The 22,135-nt window shown below is 41.0% G+C and overlaps 1 pseudogene; it reads right to left on the reverse strand.

Moving 5' to 3' along the window:
• Window positions 1–2,080: 2,080 nt before the first annotated feature.
• On the reverse strand, window positions 2,081–14,148 carry LOC139383626 (uncharacterized; annotated as a pseudogene).
• Window positions 14,149–22,135: the final 7,987 nt, after the last annotated feature.

Raw genomic sequence — 22,135 nt, forward strand, 5'->3', positions numbered from 1 at the left:
TGATTGTGGGGTAGGGGCACACTGCTTACTACACTAGTCTAGCTCCCCCAATATTGTTGTATGGCACTGTAAAATTGAGAATATATTTTTTAAACGTTTTTCCATGAGTGTTTCACCAATTAAGGTTGCATAGTAGATTGCGATATAACTGTGTGTGATATAACAACAGACGGCTAACATTAAGAAAAGGATGTATATTCACTAAAATAAGTGTATTCATAAAGATGAATGCACTGAGTAAATCGCTCTGGATTAGAGTGTCTGCTATGTGACTAAAATGTAAATGTAAAGGCAATACACACGAACACTGTAATTACGATAGTGTAACTGTACCATTGTAATTGCAAAGTAACAGAGTGAGTAGAGAGCCAATCGATTTTTCAAAATGTCAAAAGTATTTTTAAATGATATATTTAATTATAATATATATATATATATTCTGTCAGTGTACATGGCTATCATGGGTTTTGAAGAAGTAACTTGCTAACTGATCTAGGGTGTATGCACAGAACACAGTACAGTAGTAATGCCAAGTTGAGGCATACATAGGCTATCTACTTTGCATCATAATTTCATTAAATATATTGTATCAACAAGTAGACTAGGAGATCGACTGGATGTGCTCGATAGCCTAGTGCACAGCCAGAGCTTCCCAATAACCATGCTTAGCAACACTGACAATTTACAACAGCACAATTAATCATATCAATGATCTATTAGAAAGGATCATAGACTAGATCATCTGTCCAGTCATTTGCATATTAATCAAAGTTATTCGTCCAACTTTGATAGAGACTCTGTAGAATTGAAATAGACTGCATTTAACGTTACCAACCTTGCGTTGAGAGGGCGAACTCGAATGGCGACTTTCACGTTTGCCATAGTTCCTTACTTGGTAAAGGCAATTCGTCAAGATTTAAAACCTCCAAAGTTAAAACATTCACCCGATGAAACGGGAAAATGTGTCTTACTCGCCGGTCATTCAAGACATTTCTCCCAGTAAAGAGCCCGCTTCTTCCCGACGCTCAACGGACCGTTGAACAACACTGAACAAAACTGCCTGCTGGACAGGAGTCACTACAAATAGACCTGAGTGAGGCGGAGCACAGGATGCTTGCCTTGCCATTAGAATACATGTGGGGGCATCTGAAATTTCGGAACTGGTTGCAATCGCTCATGAAAATGTGTTCATGCCATAGTTCATGCAAATACAGTTGGCCTACAGAGACATACAGTATGACAAATATGACAATGAAAAATAGAGTCCCGTGCCCCCAAATAGTCCTAATTAAACGGCATAGGCCAACCCAGAACACGTTCTATGTTTTTGCTCTAAATAATATATATTTATTGTATTTCAATACGTGACATGCAGCATAAAACATGTACAGTATAAAAGCAGCAGACAATCATAATACTTGAAGTCCAACATGAACAAAACTTTTTATCACAAATGCACAGAAAGCATCCATGAACGCAATCACCAGTTAAGATCAAAGGCATTGTACTCTCTCTCACACAGTGAAACATGGACAGTATAGCAGGTCTAAGGCATTGTACTCTCACACAGTGAAACATGGACAGTATAGCAGGAGTGAAATAATTTGAGATATGACACTATTACCTGTTTGAGATTTGTGAACATAAATGGATTCCTCCACCCAATCCCAAATCAACAACTCCAAGAGGTAGGATTTGTTTTTTTTTGTTTTTTTTCTGTTTATTTTTTAAAAGTGCTGGTCCATCAAGTATGTCATTATCCCTTTATTGATAATGGACCCCTCACCTTCAATCAGAATGCAAAGTCGACCTCCATGATAAACCCTGGTTTGTGGCACCACCAGTCCTGATCAGTAGGACTTTCTGGTTCCCTATGCAACTCTAGACAGGACAATAAGGGCTGTGCCAGCCAACCACATTACAGGGAAATAATGTTTCTTGTCTCAGGAATCTGGAATCCCAACAGGGTCTGGTCAGAGTACATTAGTTCAGCTACACCTGTTACTGTCAGCCTTTCACTCAAAAGACTGGGCATTGTTGGCCAACAGAGATACTTTTTGTCCGTTGCCTGTCTGTGTGGTCAGTTGGCTCCCTCTACAGGTTGCAGTGAGACCTGCAGGATGTCCATGTGGTTGTAGAACTCAGACATTGGTAGAGAATAGGAGGAGGAGGAGGTGTGGGCAGAAGAAGACTGTAACAGAGGCATAGAAGAGGAAGAGGAGAAAGTGGGGATAGACTCCTGCTGAATCTTCTCAATTAACTCTGTTAGCCAGGGTAACTGGGACCAATTCCAGCTGTCTGACAAGGAACAGGAAGTTGTTCCACTGCAAAGAAGCACTTGACACAGAACATGGATGGCTCTGATCTGGGGGAAACCACAGGTAATAGTTATATTGTTATGGTAATATACTGGTAATACCCTGGTAATGCTGTATATTGTTATGGTAAAATACTGGTACTACTGTTATGGTAATACACTGTTATAGTGTTATGGTAATATACTGGTAATACTGATATATTGTATTGGTAATACCCTGTTAATACCGTTATAGTGTTATGGTAATATACTGGCATATTGTTATGGTAATATACTGTTATATTGGCATGGTAATATACTGGTAGTATTGTTATGGTAATATACTGTTATATTGGCATGGTAATATACTGGTAGTATTGTTATGGTAATATACTGTTATATTGGCATGGTAATATACTGGTAATACTGTTATGTTGTTATGGTAATATACTGGTAATACTGTTATGTTGTTATGGTAATATACTGGTAATACTGTTATAGTGTTATGGTAATATACTGGTAATACTGTTATACTGTTATGGTAATATACTGGTAATACTGTTATATTGGCATGGTAATATACTGGTAATACTGTTATGTTGTTATGGTAATATACTGGTAATACTGTTATGTTGTTATGGTAATATACCAGTAATACTGTTATATTGTTATGGTAATATAATGGTAGTAGTGTTATGGTAATATACTGGTAATACTGTTATGGTGTTATGGTAATACTGGTAATATTGTTATAGTGTTATGGTAATATACTGGTTATATTGTTATGGCAATATACCAGTAATACTGTTATATTGTTATGGTAATATAATGGTAGTAGTGTTATGGTAATATCCTGGTTATACTGTTATAGTGTTATGGTAATATACTGGTAGTATTGTTATGGTAATATACTGTTATATTGTTATGGTAATATACTGGTAATACTGTTATGTTGTTATGGTAATATACTGGTAATACTGTTATGGTAATATACTTGTTATATTGTTATGGCAATATACCAGTAATACTGTTATATTGTTATGGTAATATAATGGTAGTAGTGTTATGTTAATATCCTGGTTATACTGTTATGGTAATATACTGGTAATACTGTTATGTTGTTATGGTAATATACTGGTAATACTGTTATGATGTTATGGTAATATACTGGTAATACTGTTATATTGGCATGGTAATATACTGGTAATACTGTTATGGTGTTATGGTAATATACTGGTTATATTGTTATGGCAATATACCAGTAATACTGTTATAGTGTTATGGTAATATCCCGGTTATACTGTTATGGTAATATCCCGGTAATATACTGGTAATATACTGGCACCACTGTTATATTGTTATTGTAATATACTGGTACTACTGTTATGGAAATACACTGTTATAATGTTATGGTAATATACTGGTAATACTGTTATATTGATATGTTAATACCCTGGTAATACTGTTATATTGTTATGGTAATACCTTGGTAATACTGTTATATTGTTATGGTAATTTACTGGTAACACCTTGGTAATACTGTAATATACTGGCACCACTGTTATATTGCTATGGTAATATCCTGGTAATACTGTTATATTGTTACGGTGATATACTGGTAATAATGTTATATTGGTATGGTAATATACAGGTAATAGTTGTATTGTTATGGTAATATACTGGTAATAGTTATACATTGTAATGGTAATACTGGTAACATACTGCTTGTATACTGGTAGAATATTAAGCCACAGACATGTTCAAAAGGTAAATGAGGCTTACTTCCGAGCCACTGGCCCCGAGGACAGTAGTGAGTGTGATTTCAATGAAGAACAAGGGGAGGGGCTCTGAGGAGCAACAGTCTCCTCCCCACAAGACCCCCAGCTGATCCAGCAGGGCTTGGATTGTCACTGGGGGCTGTACAGCACCCGAAACAGGAGGCTCTGGCCTACTGCACTCCTCCTGGGACCACACCACAGGTAGGTCCCCTGACACCACCCACCCACACCCACACCAAACCACCATAATAACCATCATCCGCATAATAACCATCATCACCATAATAACCACCATCATCATCATAACCATAATAACTATCAACACCTTAATAACCATCCCCACCACCATAATAACCATCAACACCATAACCATCACCACCATAATAACCATCAACACCATAACCATCATCACCATAACCATCATCCCCATAATAACCATCACCACCATAATAACCATCATCCCCATAATAACGATCATCCCCATAATAACCATCACCACCATAATAACCATCATCCCCATAATAACGATCATCACCATAATAACCATCATCCCCATAATAACCATCATCCCCATAATAACCATCATCCCCATAATAACCATCATCACCATAATAACCATCATCCCCATAATAACCATCATCCCCATAATAACCATCATCCCCATAAAAACCATCATCCCCATAAACCATCATCCCCATAATAACCATCATCCCCATAATAATGATCATCCCCATAATAACCATCACCACCATAATAACCATCATCCCCATAATAACGGTCATCACCATAATAACCATCATCACCATAATAATGTCAAAGCCTCCTTGCCTTTTCCTGTCTTGGTGTCCGTGGCTGCTCCTGGGTGCCGTCGCAGCACCGGCCCCACTTCCAGTCTTAGCCTCGGCCCCACCCACACCACCAGTCTCTGAGGGCACTGAGCTGCGACGAGACTGGATGTTCTCAGACGTGGTGAGAATCTGGAAGGAGCGACAACGCATGTTAGCAACGTCACGTCAGCAACGACTGATTTAGACAGAAAGAGTTGAAAGAGCACCTCTGAATCGACTTACAGCAGGAGAAGTTTCATCAGGAAGGAACACCCTGAAGTCTTCCAGACCTTTCACACTGCAGAACCTGAAGATACATAAGAGGCTATAGTCAAACACACACACAAATAATAGACTATTGTTAGATTCTGGGTAAAACGTGGAACATTGTTATACTAGAGACATGATACATCAGAAGTAATACTGTAGTATCTGAGGAGTGATAGAGACTGTTTTTTTTCATCATTTTTTTACTCTGAGAATTCGAATCTAACACTATAAACCCACTCAATGCGTATTAATGGCAGCATCTTGCCGTCTTTGGTTATTTCATGCAGGTTCTTCTGGATGCCATTACAACAAATAGAGTATGTGTACCTGGTATCTCTCGACAGAGCCTGCTGGCTCCACGTCACAGAGCTGAGCACAGATGGAGTCCTTGGGTTTCAGAGGGTTGGCCACTGGTGAGATCAGCCCCTCCCTCAGCAACCTCTTTCCACCGTGGACCAGCTCCCACACCTGGGTGGCACACAGACACCCAGGTGTGACACACACACACAGACACACACACAGTCAATGTAGATGTATACTACAGTATACTACCATGATACCATCTCACTTGTGTACACACATACACATGCAAACAACAGTGGATACATAATAACACATTTGTATACAACATAAACACAGATAGAGAAATGGAACATACTTCATGTGCTTGACACAGTTAGAACCACACACTGTTTTATAGGCCACTCCGAAATGTGCAGTTTTGTCACACAACACAATGCCACAGTTGTCTCAAGTTTTGAGGGAGTGTGCAATTGGCATGCTGACTGCAGGAATGTCTACCAGAGCTGTTGCCAGAGAATTTTATGTTAATTTCTCTACCATAAGCAGCCTCCAAAGTCATTTTTAGATCATTTGGCAGTATGTCCAACCGGCTTCAAAACCTCAGACCATGTGTAACCACACCAGCCCAGGACCTCCACATCCTGCTTCTTCACCTGCGGGATTGTCTGAGACCAGCCACCCAGACAGCTGATGAAACTGAGGAGTATTTCAGTCTGTAATAAAGCCCTTTTATGGGGAAAAACTCATTCTGATTGGCGGGACCTGGCTCCCCAGTGGATGGGCTTGGCTCCCAGGTGGGTGGATCTATGTCCACCCAGGACCACCTAGGCTGCGCCTAGGGCATCATTTATTTATTTAAATTGACCAATTTCCTTATATGAAATGTAATTCGTTGAAATTGTTGCATTTTTGTTGAATATATATCTTGATTTCTTTGTATTATTTTTCTAATTACGCATTGTTGCACAATTAAAAGGTCAATACACTACGTTTCAAACAGGTAAAATTATACCCAGGTTAAATATAAGCCTTCCACAACCATAAGACCCACTAACACTTTGATCAAAATAGTTAAATGTGCTTTTTCTGGGGCAATAATCACTGATATGGCTTTCATGTCTGTTGATGAAAATGCCTTTTTTTTGTTACAAATGTAACCAGGACCATTAACAATGCACATCCAATGATAATGACCAACTTGTTGAGGCAGTCATTCCAGAACATTAACACAGATCTCATCAACAATCTCTGAAGCGCAAGACCACGTGCTAGTGAGTAGCCAGCTAAATTTGATCTATTTGCTTGCTAACAAGGTAGGACAGTTTAACTGTTCTGAACACACCCTCCTGTCTGTCTCCAACTGTTTGAACAACAGCCTGTTCACAATGAAAGGAATTCGATATATCGCCCAGCCCTAATAGAAACAATTAAAAAGCCATCTATAAAAAGTTGACTCACGTTTTTCCCTATAACGCTCACAAGCTACACAATAGTAATTAGAAGGTAAGGGGTTATTCTACATAGATGATAGGAAATCCCAGGACATAGTGTCTATAATACTGTAAGGGGTTATTCTACATAGATCATAGGAAATCCCAGGACATAGTGTCTATAATACTGTAAGGGGTTATTCTACATAGATGATAGGAAATCCCAGGACATAGTGTCTATAATACTGTAAGGGGTTATTCTACATAGATGATAGGAAATCCCAGGACATAGTGTCTATAATACTGTAAGGGGTAATTCTACATAGATGATAGGAAATCCCAGGACATAGTGTCTATAATACTGTAAGGGGTTATTCTACATAGATGATAGGAAATCCCAGGACATAGTGTCTATAATACTGTAAGGGGTTATTCTACATAGATGATAGGACATCCCAGGACATAGTGTCTATAATACTGTAAGGGGTTATTCTACATAGATGATAGGAAATCCCAGGACATAGTGTCTATAATACTGTAAGGGGTTATTCTACATAGATCATAGGAAATCCCAGGACATAGTGTCTATAATACTGTAAGGGGTTATTCTACATAGATCATAGGAAATCCCAGGACATAGTGTCTATAATACTGTAAGGGGTTATTCTACAAAGATGATAGGAAATCCCAGGACATAGTGTCTATAATACTGTAAGGGGTTATTCTACATAGATCATAGGAAATCCCAGGACATAGTGTCTATAATACTGTAAGGGGTTATTCTACATAGATGATAGGAAATCCCAGGACATAGTGTCTATAATACTGTAAGGGGTTCTTCTACATAGATCATAGGAAATCCCAGGACATAGTGTCTATAATACTGTAAGGGGTTATTCTACATAGATGATAGGAAATCCCAGGACATAGTGTCTATAATACTGTAAGGGGTTATTCTACATAGATCATAGGAAATCCCAGGACATAGTGTCTATAATACTGTAAGGGGTTATTCTACATAGATGATAGGAAATCCCAGGACATAGTGTCTATAATACTGTAAGGGGTTATTCTACATAGATGATAGGAAATCCCAGGACATAGTGTCTATAATACTGTAAGGGGTTATTCTACATAGATGATAGGAAATCCCAGGACATAGTGTCTATAATTCTGTAAGGGGTTTTTCTACATAGATGATAGGAAATCCCAGGACATAGTGTCTATAATACTGTAAGGGGTTATTCTACATAGATGATAGGAAATCCCAGGACATAGTGTCTATAATTCTGTAAGGGGTTATTCTACATAGATGATAGGAAATCCCAGGACATAGTGTCTATAACTCTGTAAGGGGTTATTCTACATAGATGATAGGAAATCCCAGGACATAGTGTCTATAATTCTGTAAGGGGTTCTTCTACATAGATGATAGGAAATCCCAGGACATAGTGTCTATAATACTGTAAGAGGTTAATCTACATAGATCATAGGAAATCCCAGGACATAGTGTCTATAATACTGTAAGGGGTTAATCTAGAAGACCATAGTAAATCCCAGGTCATAGTGTCTATAATACTGTAAGGGGTTAATCTAGAAGACCATAGTAAATCCCAGGTCATAGTGTCTATAATACTGTAAGGGGTTATTCTACATAGATAATAGGAAATCCCAGGACATAGTGTCTATAATACTGTAAGGTGTTCTTCTACATAGATAATAGGAAATCCCAGGACATAGTGTCTATAATTCTGTAAGGGGTTCTTCTACATAGATAATAGGAAATCCCAGGACATAGTGTCTATAATACTGTAAGGGGTTATTCTACATAGATCAAAGGAAATCCCAGGACATAGTGTCTATAATACTGTAAGGGGTTAATCTAGAAGATCAAAGGAAATCCCAGGACATAGTGTCTATAATACTGTAAGGGGTTATTCTACATAGATCAAAGGAAATCCCAGGACATAGTGTCTATAATTCTGTAAGGGGTTCTTCTACATAGATAATAGGAAATCCCAGGACATAGTGTCTATAATACTGTAAGGGGTTCTTCTACATAGATAATAGGAAATCCCAGGACATAGTGTCTATAATACTGTAAGGGGTTATTCTACATAGATCAAAGGAAATCCCAGGACATAGTGTCTATAATTCTGTAAGGGGTTCTTCTACATAGATAATAGGAAATCCCAGGACATAGTGTCTATAATACTGTAAGGGGTTCTTCTACATAGATAATAGGAAATACCAGGACATAGTGTCTATAATTCTATAAGGGGTTCTTCTACATAGATAATAGGAAATACCAGAACATAGTGTCTATAATACTGTAAGGGGTTATTCTACATAGATGATAGGAAATCCCAGCACATAGTGTCTATTATTCTGTAAGGGGTTCTTCTACATAGATAATAGGAAATACCAGGACATAGTGTCTATAATACGGTAAGTAATAAGCTCACATAGTTGCTGTCACAACCTCCAAACTCCACACAGTTGTCCCTAACAAGTTGGATATTCATTTCCCAGTGAGCAAACAATTTCTTTATTTCTAGCATTCATATAAATTTATTATCAGGTTTTTGCTTTGGCTGACATTTTTTTATTTACAATTTTCAATAGAACTCATCATTGCAATTGTTTATGTCAAATAGTTTTGTGTTCTACTTGTAGCCCTGGTTGTCCTGAAAAGAACACGGTAAAACACTTCAATGTGAGGCTAAATATAAGAGCTGGACATGCAGATCAATGAACGTCAGAGAAATAAAAAGATGATTTTTGCTGGGGTCTCAGGACTGATGGGGTTTCTTTTAGCAGGTTCTCACATTGATGTCAAACTACCTCTTTTTCAAGGGAGAACTAGCCAAGAGTGCAGCTGCAGTAAAACATATACAAACACATTATACAGAGCAGCATTATCATAGGATTCAAGTCTTAAACATTCAGTATCATTTGACAATAAAGAAGTAAGGGGGAACTCACTCAAACTGATTCTCCAGCACCCTGACAGAGAAGTAGACACAGTTGTGCATATTTCTGTAGTAACCTCTTTCCAGGACATCTGCATAGATCAAATATAACTCAAGGGTCAGCAAAGTCCTATTTCCACCAATAAAACATTATATAAACTGACCTAAAAGAGAAAGAATATTACACAATACCTACACAAAATAAAATGTGAATTACACAAAACATACTAATTATCTTACTTTTATCAGATCAACCACAATGTTATTTTTTTATCATGCTATTCCCTCTCCATCCACTTCCCACCTCTATACTGATTAGTAGGCCTGTGAAGGAATCTCCACCGCTCACCTGACTTCTCTAGACTTAGATGTTCCTCCTCTTCCTCTGTGACGGATGGTGTTCTGGACGTCAGCAGCTGTAGCTCAAAGAAAAGCTCCAGGAACACATTGGGAAACAGAAGTAAAACCTATAGTCTGGATAAAAGACAAGGGCAGCGAGTGTTATAATGGTGACTGGACCTCCTTGAAACCTTTGACTGCAGTGGCCTAAATGAGGATCACACAGGGTGTTTCTTGGTAGTCTTAAACACATCTACTTTGAAACAAAAGTACCCACCTCACACACATGGCTACGGCTTAAAAAAAAGAAGACACCTGTACCATGTCAGATTTAGCATTGAAATGTATTACATTTTGAGTTTCCATCCCAATATTACATTTCATATACATCACAGAAGACTGAAATTTAACAAAGGTGTTTTTACATAGAAACACCGGATTTTTTGTTTAAATTTTTTTTTTTAAAGAATGAAGTGTATTGATAACATTCCAGTCGTGAGGTCAAAGTGGGCACTTTCGGATTATTGACTGCAGGAAAGGGCCACCACACGTACTTCTCTCTCTTTAGCAGTTCTCACTCCTCCTGCAGACAGAGGGGGGCTGCCCACATTGACGTTTAGGGCCCCAGTGACTGCCTCTGGGACTGGGAAGGGCTGGAGGGCCTGGTGCTGAACGGGGTGGAAGTGAAAGTCTTAGGTCTGGAGTGAGGCCGCTCTGCACTGACTGGGGTTGGGTTGATCCTCCGTGATGGTTCTGTCTGCAGTCTACTAGAGAGAGAACAGTATGTTATGTACATTGTTTTGATTGATCTGATACAAGTAAGATTTTATCAGCAATTCACAGGTGAGACAAAAATGAGTCTCAGCATCACTCCGTTACTGTAGAATTGCCCGATAGTATAAAACTCACGGTGGTGAGGCGTGCAACGTTCCCATAGGTGGGAAGTCTTCCAGGTTGTTGTAGTTGAGCTGGAACAGCGTTGGGTCCCCCATCTTATTACCTCCTCCTTCCCCACCATCGGATCTCCCTGGACCTCCTTCTCAGTCTGGAACCCACCACCCTGCCTCCCCTGCCCTCCCATCCCCATCTTGGCGCTCCTCCTGCGGCTACTGATGGACCCCCGGTCTGGGACTGTGTTGGTGCTGAAGTTCTGGAGGGGACAGCATGAAATTCCCCAGACTTGCTCTCTGAGCAGAGTGATGCTCTGAGGGAGTGGCCCTGGAGGTGGAGGCTGGAGCTTGTCTCCAGGCTGAACTGAAGGAGGGACTACTGAGAGCACTGACCCCACTTAGGGTGACACCACTCAGGTAGTGTGACCAAGAAGGTGGGTGGGTAGTATCCCACTCAGCCCCAGAGGACAGGGAGTGAGCGGGGAAGAACAGCTGGACACGGCTTGCCCTACGAGGACCGGTCCCAGGCCTGGTCAATCTGCAGCCCCTCCTGTGCTCATTGGAGAAGCCTGGCCCCTGCTGAGAGGGCTGGGATACCGTGGGGCGGCTGGGGGTCTTTGCGGATGTGGCAGGGCCATGGGTGAGGGCAGAGCTGCTCTGCTCACGCAGGAACAAACTCCTGTCTTTCAATCTTCAGTAACTTAGGCCATGCCAAAGTGTCACTGCCCTGTTGTGCCAGATAACAGTATGATAAATGTATGAGAACATGCATGCACACAACAAGCAAGTATTCAAGTGATTCAAGTTATAAACATGTCAAGACTATCTAGCTACATGATGTTAGCTAATAACTAGCTAGCTATGTCTTGAAGTGGACACCGTTAGCTAGCAAGCAGCAAACGTTGACAGCTGTCTAGCTGCGCTTGACAATGTCGAGGCAATAATTTCCTTTCCTTAAAGAAATAGCTATGATGCTGACCTGATTTGCAGCATTCTGAAGTTGATAAGACAACTAGCGAGTTGTCAGCTGACTGACTAGCAAGCTGCCTGCTTGGACTTGGGGCAGGCAGGTGTTGTGCCGAAAATCTCCCCTCTGCCAGAATGATCCCCTTCTTCGCGTTCTTCATTGCTGCGACTTGCTTGCTAGTTGAGATTTCTGCTCTTCACTCCGTTGTCAGTTTAGCCTACATTTCACTGATCTTAGTAGCAGAAAACATTTTTGCCTGCAGTTTTCGGTTTGGCTATTTGTCTCCCCCCTATCATTGTTTTAAATGATTCATAATACAAAAATCAACTTACATTGCTACATCAAACATGTCTAACAAAACAAAACAGGTATAAACAAGAAAATACTCAAACACACAAAAAATATAATTTTAAAATGTTTGTTTGTGTATAAAGTATTTGGCAACAAGAATTTTTAAAAATCACAATAATTTCAATGGACTTGTTATCATTGCAATAGTAACATATATCTTTCATGTCAAAAACATGAGTATTGTTCATAATGGTAAATAAATATTTTGCAAGATTTTCCCAAAATTCTGACACAAATTTACATTCAAAGAACAAGTGAGACAGATTCTCACCTTTTTCACAGAAAACACAGATATCATCAATATCCACAAATGTGGATATCATAGAATTACATCTTATGTAAAGTTTTAACGTGCACTTCCTTAACTTTGTTTGGTGTACAATTTTTGAAAGGCCTTAACCATGCATTTTTCCAATTGGTTTTGTGAATGAAGAATTTGTCTTATATATTTATTACAACAAGATTTCTCAAGTAAGCCCACGCCTTCCAATCTGAGTTCTGGATACATTTTGTAATCATTACCAATGCTAAGATGAGTTTTCATTAGTGTAGTTAGACCACTGGGAACGGCTTTGATCACAGAAATAAACTCTCTGAAAGGTATTGGAAACTCTTTCAATGTTATAAATTGTTCATATGTGAGAATATTACCCTTGTTGTCGAAAACATCAAGAACAAAGTCAATATTCCTCTCATGCCAGCTGGGGTAGAACAATGACTTATTCCTTACAGTTATGTCTGAATTATTCCACAAAAGAGCTTTATGAGGAGAAAAATTGTGTAGGCCATTAAAGCCTGTTGGTGAAACCTAGCCAATTTAGCAGGTCATCTTTCAGGAATATAACTACATTTCAGTAAAAATTGAAGACCAATTATTAAATAAATTATTTGGAATTAAATACCATATTGAATCAGTATTGATCAAACATCTTTTCAACCAGTTGATCTTGAAAGTGTTATTTATGTCAACAAAATCCAACACTTCCAGACCGCCTTCAGCTCTTTTATTAGAAAGGACCGGCTTTTTAATGTTTGTGAGACTTATTTTTCCAGATGAAAGGTCTTATTGATCTCTTTACCATTAGAAGGATTTACACAAAGTTAATGAGGGGTACACAAAACGAGACAGTCCCTCTGCCTTGGACAGAAGTACTCTCCCAAGTATAGAAAGATCTCTTTGTAGCCAATTATTAAATATATTTTTGGTTTCTTAAGAGAAATTCAGATGTCTGATTGAGTGTTTTTTTTGTTGTTGAATTTTACCCCTCTTTCTCCCCAATTCCGTGGTATGCAATTGTTAGTAGCTACTATCTTGTCTCATCGCTACAACTCCCGTACGGGCTCGGGAGAGACGAAGGTTGAAAGTCATGCGTCCTCCGATACACAATCTTAACACAGCGCGTATCAAACCCGGAACCAGCCGCACCAATGTGTGGGAGGAAACACCATGTACCTGGCAACCTTGGTTAGCGTGCACTGCGCAAACCTAGGGTCTCTGGTGGCACAGCTGGCGCTGCCCTTAACCACTGCGCCACCCGGGAGGCCCTTGATGAAGGCCATGAAGGATATATGTAAAGCTCTGACGAAGGCCGTGAGGTCGATATGTAAAGCTCTGATGAAGGCCGTGAGGTCGATATGTAAAGCTCTGACGAAGGCCGTGAGGTCGATACATAAAGCTCTGACGAAGGAGGTGAGGTCCATACGTAAAGCTCTGATGAAGGCCATGAAGGATATATGTAAAACTCTGACGAAAGCTGTGAGGTCGATACGTAAAGCTCTGACGAAGGCCGTGAGGTCGATATGTAAAACTCTGACGAAGGCCGTGAGGTCGATATGTAAAACTCTGACGAAGGCTGTGAGGTCGATACGTAAAGCTCTGACGAAGGCCGTAAGGTCGATATGTAAAGCTCTGATGAAGGCCGTGAGGTCGATACGTAAAGCTCTGACGAAGGCCGTGAGGTCGATATGTAAAACTCTGAATGAAGGCCGTGAGGCCGATACATAAAGCTCTGACGAAGGCCGTGAGGTCGATACGTAAAGCTCTGACGAAGGCCGTGAGGTCGATACGTAAAGCTCTGACGAAGGCCGTGAGGTCGATACGTAAAGCTCTGACGAAGGCCGTGAGGTCGATATGTAAAGCTCTGATGAAGGCCGTGAGGTCGATATGTAAAGCTCTGATGAAGGCCGTGAGGTCGATACGTAAAACTCTGACGAAGGCTGTGAGGTCGATACGTAAAGCTCTGACGAAGGCCGTGAGGTCGATATGTAAAACTCTGACGAAGGCCGTGAGGTCGATATGTAAAACTCTGACGAAGGCCGTGAGGTCGATATGTAAAGCTCTGACGAAGGCCGTGAGGTCGATATGTAAAACTCTGACGAAGGAGGTGAGGTCGATATGTAAAACTCTGACGAAGGAGGTTAGGTCGATATGTAAAGCTCTGACGAAGGCTGTGAGGTCGATATGTAAAACTCTGACGAAGGCTGTGAGGTCGATACATAAAACTCTGACGAAGGCTGTGAGGTCGATACATAAAACTCTGACGAAGGCTGTGAGGTCGATATGTAAAACTCTGACGAAGGCTGTGAGGTCGATACATAAAACTCTGACGAAGGCCGTGAGGTCGATATGTAAAACTCTGACGAAGGAGGTTAGGTCGATATGTAAAACTCTGACGAAGGCCGTGAGGTCGATATGTAAAACTCTGACGAAGGCTGTGAGGTCGATACATAAAACTCTGACGAAGGCCGTGAGGTCGATATGTATAGCTTATGAAAGAGCAGTGATACTATCAAGAGAAGTGTGCGGGTTCCTTATTTTTTCTAATTTTATTCAACTGTTACCATGACACTGCAAAAAAGATAGCTCAGATGTGCGAGTGCCTTTCGAATTGAGTGTAAACAGAACTCAAATCGAACCTGTTCAAATATCATCTACTTGTCACTAGACCACTTCTCAAATAAAATAAATAAGTCAAGTGTATTATTTTCTGCATGCTGAATGAGTATTTTATTTATAACCAGTTTATAAAAATAAAATACAAAATCATTTTAAATTAACTGGAAAAAAACACACTGTACAAGGCATTGATATGGTATGAACGATAAAACAAACATAAATAATTACAGTTATGTACAATGTAGATCTTCCCCTTGTTACAGTCTTTCCTTCTGACTGTACACATATTTCTAAACCGTTGCACCACAGGACTAAAACGTGAACCATTTCAAGAAATATCTAACACTGAAGTCACACAGGCAACAATGAGCATCCATACACCCAATATATCAATTTGTTGTTGTTTGTTGATGTTGTTTTTAGCTGTTTAGCCTATTGTCCCAAAACCTCCAACAACACAGTATCTGTGGCCTGGCCATGAATGACTACAATCATTGGAGCACAGATACAGGCATGCTATGACAGCTTCGTGACACCTGTACAATCCCACCACCATGTCACCAGTGACAAATGAAAATCTCAGTGAGGAAAGTAACAATATACCACTTTGTTTGTGCAATAATAACAATAAAATACAAATATAATTAATGGATTGATTATTGGCATCACTGTTTATTCCTTTAGCTCTTTACTGAAGCCATTACTGAAGCAATATGTGATGGTTCATCAAGATGATCTTTGAAATGAATACTTTTCACTTTTTACAGTTATATATTAAAAAGTTGCAGTTAGTTAGCTTATGGAAGTACCGAATATAGCCTAGAATTGAAAAGATATCGCAATACTGCCTGGTACGGTACTATATGGGTGTTTACATCACAATCTCTGGATGTAAAAACAGACCTTTATCATACAACCAAGAGGAATTTAAAACCCTTACAACACTCAACCTCGGTTCTGATTCCAGAATCCAGACACAGCTCACTGGTCAAATTGTTACTGACGTTGAAGTCACGCATTCTGTCCAGTTAATGGACAACTTGATTGGGCCAAACAAGCCAATAAGAACATAGCTGCCAACAGAAAGCAAAGCAATCTATCTGATGCTAATTTGCTGGAGAAATAGTTCCCACAGATCTATAAAGGCAGAACACACACACACACACACACACTCACACATGCATAATGACGACAGACACACACACACACAGCTGCTAATCTGTTTATTATCTTATCCTGATTGCCTCGTCACTTTTACCCCTACCTACATGTACATATTACCTCAGTTACCTCGTACCCCTGCACACTGACTCTGTACTGGTACTCCTTGTATATAGTCTCGTTACTGTTATTTTATTGTGTCATTATTCCCTTTTTATTTTGCTAATTATTCGTACTTTTTGACTGCATTGTTGGGAAAGGGATCGTAAATAAGCATTTCACAGTAAAGTCTACACCTGTTGTATTCGGCGCATGTGACAAATAACATTTGATTTGAACACACCTGTCAAAGAGGGAAAGAGAGAACCCTATACAGCCTATGGGAGGTACCTGACGGTAGGTTGGGGCTAAGCAGTGGAGACTCCTCAGCACAGAGTAGACAGACAGACACAGTTCAGTTATCCCTTGCTTTACACACAGCCAGGGGAAGACAAGAGAAAACACAAGATTAAGGCGACTGACTGACTGAACACCGTCTGTGTCTGCCTTGGGATGAGTCCCATCATTGCTGCTCTGTGAGACAGAGAGGGAGTTCCAGGCTGCCTACATGTTGCTCTGTGAGACAGAGGGGGTGTTCCAGGCTGCCTACATGTTGCTCTGTGAGACAGAGAGGGCGTTCCACGCTGCCTACATGTTGCTCTGTGAGACAGAGAGGGCGTTCCACGCTGCCTACATGTTGCTCTGTGAGACAGAGAGGGAGTTCCACGCTGCCTACATGTTGCTCTGTGAGACAGAGAGGGAGTTCCACGCTGCCTACATGTTGCTCTGTGAGACAGAGAGGGAGAACCACGCTGCCTACATGCTGCTCTGTGAGACAGAGAGGGAGTTCCACGCTGCCTACATGTTGCTCTGTGAGACAGAGAGGGAGTTCCACGCTGCCTACATGTTGCTCTGTGAGACAGAGAGGGAGAACCACGCTGCCTACATGTTGCTCTGTGAGACAGAGAGGGAGTTCCACGCTGCCTACATGTTGCTCTGTGAGACAGAGAGGGAGAACCACGCTGCCTACATGTTGCTCTGTGAGACAGAGAGGGAGAACCACGCTGCCTACATGTTGCTCCGTAAGACAGAGAGGGAGTTCCACGCTGCCTACATGTTGCTCTGTGAGACAGAGAGGGAGTTCCACGCTGCCTACATGTTGCTCTGTGAGACAGAGAGGGAGTTCCACGCTGCCTACATGTTGCTCTGTGAGACAGAGAGGGAGAACCACGCTGCCTACATGTTGCTCTGTGAGACAGAGAGGGAGAACCACGCTGCCTACATGCTGCTCTGTGAGACAGAGAGGGAGTTCCACGCTGCCTACATGTTGCTCTGTGAGACAGAGAGGGAGTTCCACGCTGCCTACATGTTGCTCTGTGAGACAGAGAGGGAGAACCACGCTGCCTACATGTTGCTCTGTGAGACAGAGAGGGAGAACCACGCTGCCTACATGTTGCTCTGTGAGACAGAGAGGGAGAACCACGCTGCCTACATGTTGCTCCGTAAGACAGAGAGGGAGTTCCACGCTGCCTACATGTTGCTCTGTGAGACAGAGAGGGAGTTCCACGCTGCCTACATGTTGCTCTGTGAGACAGAGAGGGAGAACCACGCTGCCTACATGTTGCTCTGTGAGACAGAGAGGGAGAACCACGCTGCCTACATGTTGCTCCGTGAGACAGAGAGGGAGTTCCACGCTGCCTACATGTTGCTCTGTGAGACAGAGAGGGAGAACCACGCTGCCTACATGTTGCTCTGTGAGACAGAGAGGGAGTTCCACGCTGCCTACATGTTGCTCTGTGAGACAGAGAGGGAGTTCCACGCTGCCTACATGTTGCTCTGTGAGACAGAGGGGGTGTTCCAGGCTGCCTACATGTTGCTCTGTGAGACAGAGAGGGAGTTCCAGGCTGCCTACATGTTGCTCTGTGAGACAGAGAGGGAGTTCCACGCTGCCTACATGTTGCTCTGTGAGACAGAGGGGGTGTTCCAGGCTGCCTACATGTTGCTCCGTGAGACAGAGAGGGAGTTCCACGCTGCCTACATGTTGCTCTGTGAGACAGAGAGGGAGAACCACGCTGCCTACATGTTGCTCTGTGAGACAGAGAGGGCGTTCCACGCTGCCTACATGTTGCTCTGTGAGACAGAGAGGGAGTTCCACGCTGCCTACATGTTGCTCTGTGAGACAGAGGGGGTGTTCCAGGCTGCCTACATGTTGCTCTGTGAGAGGTTGCCTACACTTTGCACAGATCATTAAGTAATTGATGGGGTTCCTGCAATGTTAAACACTACTCTCTTTCACATTTGTAGCTATCTTAGTTCAATCAGATCTATATCAACATGTCTGTAATGTAAACAACCTGGAATGCCACTAGACTGTAGGCAGGTACCAATACCATCTACCACAATGGACCAAGTAAAACAATTAACTTGACATACAGTAGATCATTATAGTTCATCTCATACTGCAGAATTACAGTAGATTATGGTTGTATGATAAAAGTACTTTAGATTAAGGCAATTATTTTCCTCTACACGTTATTCATACTATGCATGTGTCACATCATGATAAGCCAATCAAACCATACTATGCATGTGTCACATCATGATAAGCCAATGAAACCATACTATGCATGTGTCACATCATGATAATAAGCCAATCAGACCATACTATGCATGTGTCACATCATGATAATAAGCCAATCAGACTCTACGATGCATGTGCCACATCATAATAAGCCAATCAGACCATACTATGCATGTGTCACATCATAATAATAAGCCAATCAGACAGATGTAAAATAAATACAGAAGTTTTTTTTATCAGTAATGAGTCAGTACAGTAGTCCTAAGATGTGAGCATTGGAGAGCTTGGAAACCAGACCAATGCTGTGGGTCAAGTGGGACGATAAGAGTGAACGAGATCATGAGACGAAAGGGAAAACTAAGCAAATTAAATATTCCAACCAAAATACATGTGGTACTACCCAACAAACATAAGTCCCTTTCAGACAATCATAGTGCATTATGGGAACTGGTATGCTGCTTACTTCACTGATTGGTTGATTGTTTTTCTCGGTAGGCAGCGCATGCAAGGCGTAGTAGTGCTGGAAGCATGAGTTAGTTATATCACAGTGTATTACAAGCAGAGGGGTGGGGAGAGGTAGCCTGCGTATCACTGTTTCTGCTATCATACCACTCCTTGTCATGCCAATGCTTGACAATGACACAGAGTACAACGAGTGGAATGTCAGCACAAAACTGGTTCTGGATTTCAGGCTAAGGGAGAGGGTGTAGTAGGTAGAACCAATGTTAGGTGAGGGAGGTTTTAAATGAGTGTTCATTGAATCTTTATGAAGTAAAGAAAATGGGGTCGGTTCTCGAAACAATACATTAACTGTTTGAAATAATAGTGCACAAAACATGTCATTACAAAGCAAAGACAACATTCTTCTTCGCATGTTTTTTATCCTTTGGAAGTTTGAAACATTGATTTGGTATAGGATATTTATATGACATAAATCAGTGTTTCCCTCCTCCAGTCCTCCAGTACCCACAACAGTACGCATTTCTATTGTAGCCCTGGACAAGCACACCTGATTCAACTTGTCAACTAATCATCAAGCCCTCGATTAACTAAATCAGGTGTGTTTGTCTGGGGCTACAACAATGTGTGCTGTTGGGGTACTGGAGGACCGGAGGAAGGAAACTGACATAAATAGTATGACATTATTTGACATAAATGTTGGACCTGTCCTAAACTTTATACAACACAGGATATCTACGTTTTAGTTTAAAACATTTCCTTTTTTTAATATCATAAATAACAATGATCGTTCTTCAAATATTGTCTGAATAAATCAAATAAAAACATTAACTTGGCTTCCTTGTAGTGAATTTACAATCACATGATGAGGACTGTCTGTAGTGAATAAGACTGCTACAATCACATGATGAGGACTGTCTGTCTGTAGTGAATAAGACTGCTACAATCACATGATGAGGACTGTCTGTCTGTAGTGAATAAGACTGCTACAATCACATGATGAGGACTGTCTGTCTGTAGTGAATAAGACTGCTACAATCACATGATGAGGACTGTCTGTCTGCAGCTGGCACAAATTAGTCTTATTAGACTCCTTGAATAAAAATGAGAAACATACTTTGCAGTGAAACCAGAAGCTGCTCAAAGTGCCAAGGCAAGGCACACATTATACATGAATGATAATAATAACTTAGTATTCACCACTAGTGTAGTAATGAGTACCATAAGTGTTATCAGCAGGCATCCTAATTCTCCTCAGCAGGCATCCTAATTCTCCTCAGCAGGCATCCCAATTCTCCTCAGTAGGCATCCCAATCCTCCTCAGCAGGCATCCCAATCCACCCCCCCCCCCTCCATCCATATATTTAAATGAATTGGATGGTTGTAAGCATGGGCAAGGTTAGGGAGGGTTGCCATCATATCTCTTACACCATTACTTTCCTATTAAGTCCAGGGAGGAAGGGTAGAGAATTGGGACACAAAGTCAGACTCCATTCTGAAGAGGAGCATACAAAGGGAATCATGGTCCAGTAACTAGTGTTTAATCACACATTTAGTTTGCCATTTAGATTCCCCAGATCAGTCAACACATTAGGCACAAGTACGTGTGTGAGCACACACACATTTAGTATGATTGTTTTAAAGGAAGGATCACTTCCTTCTCAAAAGACTGATCACTTCTATCATTGATCAATTGATTGCTTTAAATGCCTTTGAAATAAATGACACTCACTGTACATCTGAAGTCAGAGAGAGAGAGAGAGAGAGAGAGAGAGAGAGAGAGAGAGAGAGAGGACACATCAATCGATGATGTCATCAGTTAGTGTGTACCTGGTGTGACAAGTGTGTCAAGATGTAAATAAATAGGTTCTGTAGATAGTGTACATTTCTCTGGAGCTTCATGGCCATAAATGTAGACTTGCTATACCTTGCACTCCCCAGGTCAGTACAGAGGAAACAGAATAGACTGAGTCTATATTAAATTGGTGAGTGATGAATAAATGAGTGCTCATCCACTGACTGACCTAGGGTATTCTGAATGAGGGCTAAGTGTGTTCACTTCACTGATGATATGAGGGAAAACACCCCACAAGAACACCAACATCTTATACATAGCATAATGCACATAGATCCTTTTTGCATTAGGTATGAACTATTAAAGTGGGCATATGAATTAGGGACTAAACAATGACCAAATAGTTGGAATTAGAGAAGAAAGTGTGAAGGAGGAGAGGGGGGGACAGGGGAGGAGAGGGGGGGGGGGACAGGGGAGGAGAGGGGGGGACATTATGTTCAGTATTCTCTGACAGAAGCCTCAGGTCTTCATTGATCCAGAGCAGGATCGTTTGGTCTGCATCAACATCCTGATCCCACCCTCTGCTGTGGCAACGACACTGACTCCCAGGCCATACTCGTAAAGCCTCTCACAATAATACTACTGATCTAGGATCAGTCTAACCTTTTAGGTCATAATGAATACGATTGTACATGTAATCTTATTAATTATTACCTAAAAGGCCAAACTGATCGTAGATCAACAGTCCTACTCTGAGAGACTTGAATAAAGGGGCCCAGGG

Source organism: Oncorhynchus clarkii, chromosome 25 (assembly GCF_045791955.1).
Source record: "Oncorhynchus clarkii lewisi isolate Uvic-CL-2024 chromosome 25, UVic_Ocla_1.0, whole genome shotgun sequence".
Lineage (NCBI taxonomy): Eukaryota > Metazoa > Chordata > Actinopteri > Salmoniformes > Salmonidae > Oncorhynchus > Oncorhynchus clarkii.